This window comes from Lathamus discolor, unplaced genomic scaffold, assembly GCF_037157495.1.
Source record: "Lathamus discolor isolate bLatDis1 unplaced genomic scaffold, bLatDis1.hap1 Scaffold_63, whole genome shotgun sequence".
In the NCBI taxonomy this organism is placed as follows: domain Eukaryota; kingdom Metazoa; phylum Chordata; class Aves; order Psittaciformes; family Psittacidae; genus Lathamus; species Lathamus discolor.
The window spans coordinates 112,499-118,933 of record NW_027069381.1 but is presented as its reverse complement, the minus strand read 5'-3'; the positions used below and the strand labels follow the sequence as shown (position 1 = coordinate 118,933).

The window sequence follows — 6,435 nt, the reverse complement described above, 5'->3', positions numbered from 1 at the left end:
GGACTGTTGCGATTCAACGCAGGACTGTCGCGTTTCAATGCAGAGCTGTCGCGCTTCAATGCCGAGTTGTCGCATTTCAGTGCAGAGCTGTCGCGTTTCAATGCAGGACTGTCGCTTTCAAGGGCTAACGTCGCGTTGCAATGCAGGACTGTTGGGTTTCAATGCAGGACTATCGCTTTCAAGGGCTAACGTCGCGTTTCAATGCAGGTCTGTCGCGTTCCAATGCAGGAATGTCGCGTTTCAATGCAGGACTGTCGCGTTTCCATACAGGATTGTCGCGTTTCAATGCATAGCTGTCGCGTTTCAGTGCAGAGCTGTCGCGTTTCAGTGCAGGTGTGTCGCGTTTAAGTGCAGGACTGTCGCTTTCAAGGCCTAACGTCGCGTTTCAATGCAGAGGTGTCGCGTTTCAATGCAGAGCTGTCGCGTTTCAATGCAGAGCTGTCGCGTTTCAATGCCGAGCTGTCGCATTTCAATAAAGTACTGTCGCGTTCAAGGGCAAACGTCGCGTTTCAATGCAGAGCTGTTGCGTTTCAATGCCGAGCTGTCGCGTTTCAGTGCAGAGCTGTCGCGTTTCAATGCAGAGCTGTCACGTTTCAATGCAGGACTGTCGCGTTTCAACGCAGGACTGTCACGTTTCAATGCAGGACTGTCGCGTTTCAATGCAGAGCTGTCGCGTTTCTATGCAGGACTGTCGCGTTTCAATGCAGAGCTGTCGCGTTTCAAAGCAGGACTGTCGCGTTGCAATAAATTACTGTCGCGTTACAATGCAGAGCTATTGCGTTTCAATGCAGAGCTGTCGTGTTTCAATGCAGGACTGTCGCGTTACAATGCAGAGCTGTCGCGTTTCAATGCAGGACTGTCGCATTTCAATGCTGGACTGTCGCGTTTCAACGCAGGACTGTTGGGTTTCAGTGCAGGACAGTCGCATTTCAATACAGGACTGTCGCTTTCAATGCAGGACTGTCGCGTTTCAATGCAGGACTGTCGCGTTCAACGGCTAACGTCGCGTTTTAGTGTAGGGCTGTCGCGTTCAAGTGCAGGACTGTCGCGTTTCAATGCAGGACTGTCTAGTTCAAGGACTAACGTAGCGTTTCAATGCAGAGCTGTCGCGTTTGAATGCAGGGCTGTCGCGTTTCAGTACAGAGCTGTCGCGTATCAATGCAGGACTGTCGCTTTCAAGGGCTAACGTCGCGTTTCAATGCAGAGCTGTCGTGTTTCTGTACAGGACTATCGCTTTCAAGGGCTAACGTCGCGTTTCAATGCAGGTCTGTCGCGTTCCAATGCAGGAATGTCGCGTTTCAATGCAGGACTGTCGCGTTTCCATACAGGATTGTCGCGTTTCAATGCAGAGCTGTCGCGTTTCAATGCAGAGCTGTCGCGTTTCAGTGCAGAGCTGTCGCGTTTCAGTGCAGGTGTGTCGCGTTTAAGTGCAGGACTGTCTCTTTCAAGGCCTAACGCCGCGTTTCAATGCAGAGGTGTCGCGTTTCAATGCAGAGCTGTCGTGTTTCAATGCAGAGCTGTCGCGTTTTGTTGGAGTCGCGGGAGACAAGCCTCATGCTCTCATGGTCAGCAAGCCTCGTTTATTTAGCAAGACATATCCACTTTTATAGTTTGCCGGGTTAGTTACATTGTCTGATAAGATACAGCAAAATCATTGGTCAGCCTGTGTCGACGCAGGGGTCTCCAGGTAACTGCGACCACCTCTTGTTTCAACATGCCTCGACATGTCCCAACTTGCCCAAGCAAGACCATTGTGCTATTCCAGCAAGATACCGTTGCTCTTATCTCAGCAAGATGCATATCCTGTTTCTTAAGCAAATCAGGGTAAACATTAACCACGAGATTGCTGTGCCCTGGGGGCCTACATTTCCACCAGCTGCACGGTATCATGCCCTTTGTTACTTAGCCATTCAGTTGTTAAGCTCTCTACACTTCCCCCGTTTTCTTTAACAGCAAGCATAGCCATATTATGATTAAAAGCATTCGATATCATTTTTTGTAAACACTGCATAATACACGGCAAAAGCAATACTGCTAATAATATTACAACCACCACCAAAACAATTTTCTCTATTAGGGTAACAAGCCAGGCCTATTTGAGGAAACATTTACTGAGTTATGTGGAAGCCCAAAAGGGTCCTTCCAAGAGTCAAAGTGAAAACAATATTGTGCAGGCGCAGAACCAAGCAGGTGAAATTCTTGGATTGCAGAGACATTTTTTCTTATATTGAGCTGAAAGGTAAAATTGGTTGGGACGCCTATCAAACAGGTTCTAAAGGGGTCAGAAGCTTTAGCAAGAGCAAGGCATAAACTACTTTGGTTAACTTTTTCAGCCCAAGTGACTGTCGTGGTTTAAACCCAACCACAAACCTCGTCCACTCACTCCCCCCCTTCTTGCCCTCCCCCTGCTCCTGGAGGGACGGAGAGGAGAATCGAAAAGAATGCAACTCCCACAGGCTGAGATAAGAACAGTTTAGTAACTAAGGTATAACACAAATCACTACTGCTGCCACCAATAATAATGCTAAAGGAAATAACAAGAGGAAAGAATACAACACCTCAACACCAGCCGACCGATAACTCGCCCCACTCCCCCCAGCCAAGCACCAACCGATACCTCGTCCAACCCTGCAGTCCCAACCCTTCCGGGTCACTCCAAGTTACATCCTGGGCATGACGTGCTGTGGTATGGAATACCTCTTTGGCTAGTTTGGGTCAGGTGTCCTGTCTCTACTTCCTCCCGGCCTCCCCTCCTCCCTGGCAGAGCATGAGGCTCAGAAAGTCCTTGGCCAGACCAAACATTCGAGCAGCAACTGAAAACATCAGCGTTATCACCACTGTTCCAAGGCCAAAAGATAAAAACACAGCACTGTACTAGCTCCTAAGAAGGAGAAAAATGACTGCTGCTGCTCAAAACCAGGACAGTGACCCACATGTTTTTTCGTTCCTCTATTTTGTTTAGAGTGTCCCAAGCTCCTGTATTGAGGCCGAAAACGGCGACAAGTACGATCCCAATCTTCAGTTTTAACTTGCCACAAAAGCGGAATACCCACATCTTTACCGCACTTAATCTCTAGAGGCACTGTGGCTAGTGCAGTTTGAATCTGGGAGAGAATCTCCTGAACCCGATATTTCAAATATCGTTGTTCCAGATCTTCCCGGTTCTCGACTAATGGATACGTTAAGGGTAGATTTATGGGAGGAGTTATACCTGCCTCCGCCAGCAGTGCTCTATAAGGATTATAATTATGATGGGGATTCCAGGTACAGTTTACACAAGCACCATGTGCCTGTAATTGGCTTTGGGACACCCAAACCTTTTGGTGACAATTTCCACACTTAATTTTGATCCAAGCTCTATGATAATCTTGTAAACACGCTAAACAATGACGAGTAGGAGACAAAATCCGATCAAATGTTCTCATAAGTTCCCAAAACAAATGGAGTTCTGCCTCTTCTTGAGTCGAATAGGAAAAGCGAATCCCAAAACGTCTTTCAAGTGGTTCCAGCAATGGACGAAGGATCAGCTGCAGGCGATGACGACGACGGAGTTCTGGGCTGTTAATTCGTTTGAGCAGCTCGAGTCCAGCGAGCAGGGATCCACTTGGGTCCAAACACCAGGGGCCTGACAGTCGCAACGAATGTGGCCTAATTTCCCGCATCGAAAACACTTCATTCGGGTGGCTGGGGCTGCTGGACGAGTCTGCGCAACTGCCGCCTGAAGAGGTGCAAGGGCTGCCAAAACTTGGCTTTGAACTTTAGATTGGGCGTTAAGGCCTTCACCAATTTTGTTAAGGGCTTCCACTACAAAAATCTGACTGCTTGAGGGGAGAGTATTTGCTTTATCTAAGAGATCTTGGATTACCCAGTTGCCAGGAGCAGTAGCGATAAGGGAGCGTGTGACTTGATTACCATTTTGTATAACACACTGCCTTAAGAGTGCGTCCTGCATGTGCTCTGCAACACCAGCTTTAGAAAGGGCTTGCATCAATTTGTCAACAAATGACCCAAGGGGTTCCTCTCGGCCTTGTTTAATATTCATATACATAGGGGGCCCCCCCGGCTCCCGAATTTTGTCCATTGCCCTTTTTGCCACCCGCATGACCTCTCTTAATTTTTCTACTCCTATACCAGCCTGGGCATCTGTTCGAGTATAATCACCGTTTCCTAGTAATTCATTCATTGTAATTCCAAAAAGGGGGTCTCCTTGGGCACGAGGTAATGCTACTGAAGCAGCCGCTTCCTCCCCCCATCTTGCATCAAATGTAAGTTTCTGATGAGGGGTATAAATTAAACGAGCGATACCCTTGATGTCTACAGGCAGGAGAATCATTGAATTAAATAAGTAATCAAGCATCTGCTTGGCCGGTTCACTAGTAACCCCAAATTGAGAGACTGTAGCTCGGAGTTGTGCCAATATTTTCCAATCCATTTGAGTGATATCTACCCTATGACCGCCGCCTGGTCGAGGGTGGAAAATAACAGGAAAAGCCATAGAAGTAGCAACATGGTTTTGTGCCACATCGGCAAGGACCCTGTCTCCGTTTTCAACTCCGTGGCGTGCCAGAGCAGCCCAAACTTCCCGTCTCTGACTTGCCATAGCCTCCGCGAGGTCCGAAAGGGCTCCGGGGAACGGCTCCGTGGCATTAAGAGACAAAGGAAGGGAGTTTGAGACTCAGATGGTCCGTTTTCCATAATAGAGGCAGACGGGGGAGAGGGAAGAGGGGGAGGAGGAGGGGGGGGGGAATCCGAGGGGGGAGGGGGAGGAGGAGGGGGGGGCGGGGGTATCTCGACTGTCGAAACGGTCGGCGGATTAGGGGCAGAAGGATCATAGTGACGATTTTGATCTTGTGCCAAACGGGCACTTTCGGCCGCACGTTTTTCTGCCTGTACCATCAAGAGTTCGTTATGTATCAAGCGCCATAATTTGGATAATTTTTTAGCACTTTTATCATCGTCTAACGTAAGATCCCATAATTTATCGCCGTAGCGGCGCCATTCCGATAATTGGTGAATAGAGTGGGGATCACTAAAAATACCGAGAGACCTAGCATGGGAAAGAAGGGCAGGGAGGTCCTTATCAAAATCTAAGCCTTTTACCCCCCGACGACGGAGGAAGGCAGTAAAAAGATCATACGCCGCTTGCCTGTCCATTTTTACCGGATCCGTTGCACCCTCCAGGCGTCGGCAGCGCGTAGCAGCAGAGCCTGCCGATGCAGCACTCTGGGCCAAAGCAGGAGACGAGCAACCCACCGATGTAGCACTCCCGTTCTGCAGAAGCCGTCTTTAAATCGAGACCTGCACCCAACGCAACTCCTTCAGGCAAAGGGAAGTGTCCCTGTTCGGGCGCCAGTTGTTGGAGTCGCGGGAGACAAGCCTCATGCTCTCATGGTCAGCAAGCCTCGTTTATTTAGCAAGACACATCCACTTTTATAGTTTGCAGGGTTAGTTACATTGTCTGATAAGATACAGCAAAATCATTGGTCAGCCTGTGTCGACGCAGGGGTCTCCAGGTAACTGCGACCACCTCTTGTTTCAACATGCCTCGACATGTCCCAACTTGCCCAAGCAAGACCATTGTGCTATTCCAGCAAGATACCGTTGCTCTTATCTCAGCAAGATGCATATCCTGTTTCTTAAGCAAATCAGGGTAAACATTAACCACGAGATTGCTGTGCCCTGGGGGCCTACATTTCCACCAGCTGCACGGTATCATGCCCTTTGTTACTTAGCCATTCAGTTGTTAAGCTCTCTACAGCGTTTCAATGCCGAGCTGTCGCATTTCAATAAAGTACTGTCGCGTTCAAGGGCTAACGTCGCGTTTCAATGCAGAGCTGTCGCGTTTCAATGCCGAGCTGTCGCGTTTCAGTGCAGAGCTGTCGCGTTTCAATGCAGAGCTGTCACGTTTCAATGCAGAGCTGCCACGTTTCAACGCAGGACTGTCGCGTTTCAATGCAGGACTGTAGCGTTTCAATGCAGAGATGTCGCGTTTCTATGCAGGACTGTCGCGTTTCAATGCAGAGCTGTCGCGTTGCAATAAATTACTGTCGCGTTACAATGCAGAGCTATTGCGTTTCAGTGCCGAGCTGTCGCGTTTCAATGCAGGACTGTGGCGTTTCAATACAGGACTATAGCTTTCAAGGGCTAACGTCGCGTTTCAATGCAGAGCTGTCGCGTTTCAACGCAGAGCTGTCGCGTTTCAACTCAGGGCTGTCGTGTTGCAATGCAGGACTGTTGGGTTTCAATGCAGGACAGTCGCGTTTCAATACAGGACTGTCGCTTTGAATGCAGGACTGTCACTTTTCAATGAAGGACTGTCGCGTTCAACGGCTAACGTCGCGTTTTAGTGCAGGGCTGTCGCGTTTAAGTGCAGGACTGTCGCGTTTCAATGCAGGACTGTCACGTTTCAATGCAGGACAATCGCTTTCAAAGGCT

The 6,435-nt window shown here is 49.1% G+C and overlaps 1 long non-coding RNA gene across 1 annotated transcript; it reads right to left on the bottom strand.

Annotated features, from left to right (window-relative positions):
• Nucleotides 1-1,563: 1,563 nt before the first annotated feature.
• Nucleotides 1,564-5,751, bottom strand: LOC136006739 (uncharacterized). The gene is made up of 2 exons (XR_010609248.1): nucleotides 5,398-5,751; nucleotides 1,564-1,663 (listed from the first exon to the last, which is right to left on the bottom strand). It is a non-coding gene; the product is annotated as an uncharacterized LOC136006739 (long non-coding RNA).
• Between the last annotated feature and the right edge of the window lie 684 nt (nucleotides 5,752-6,435).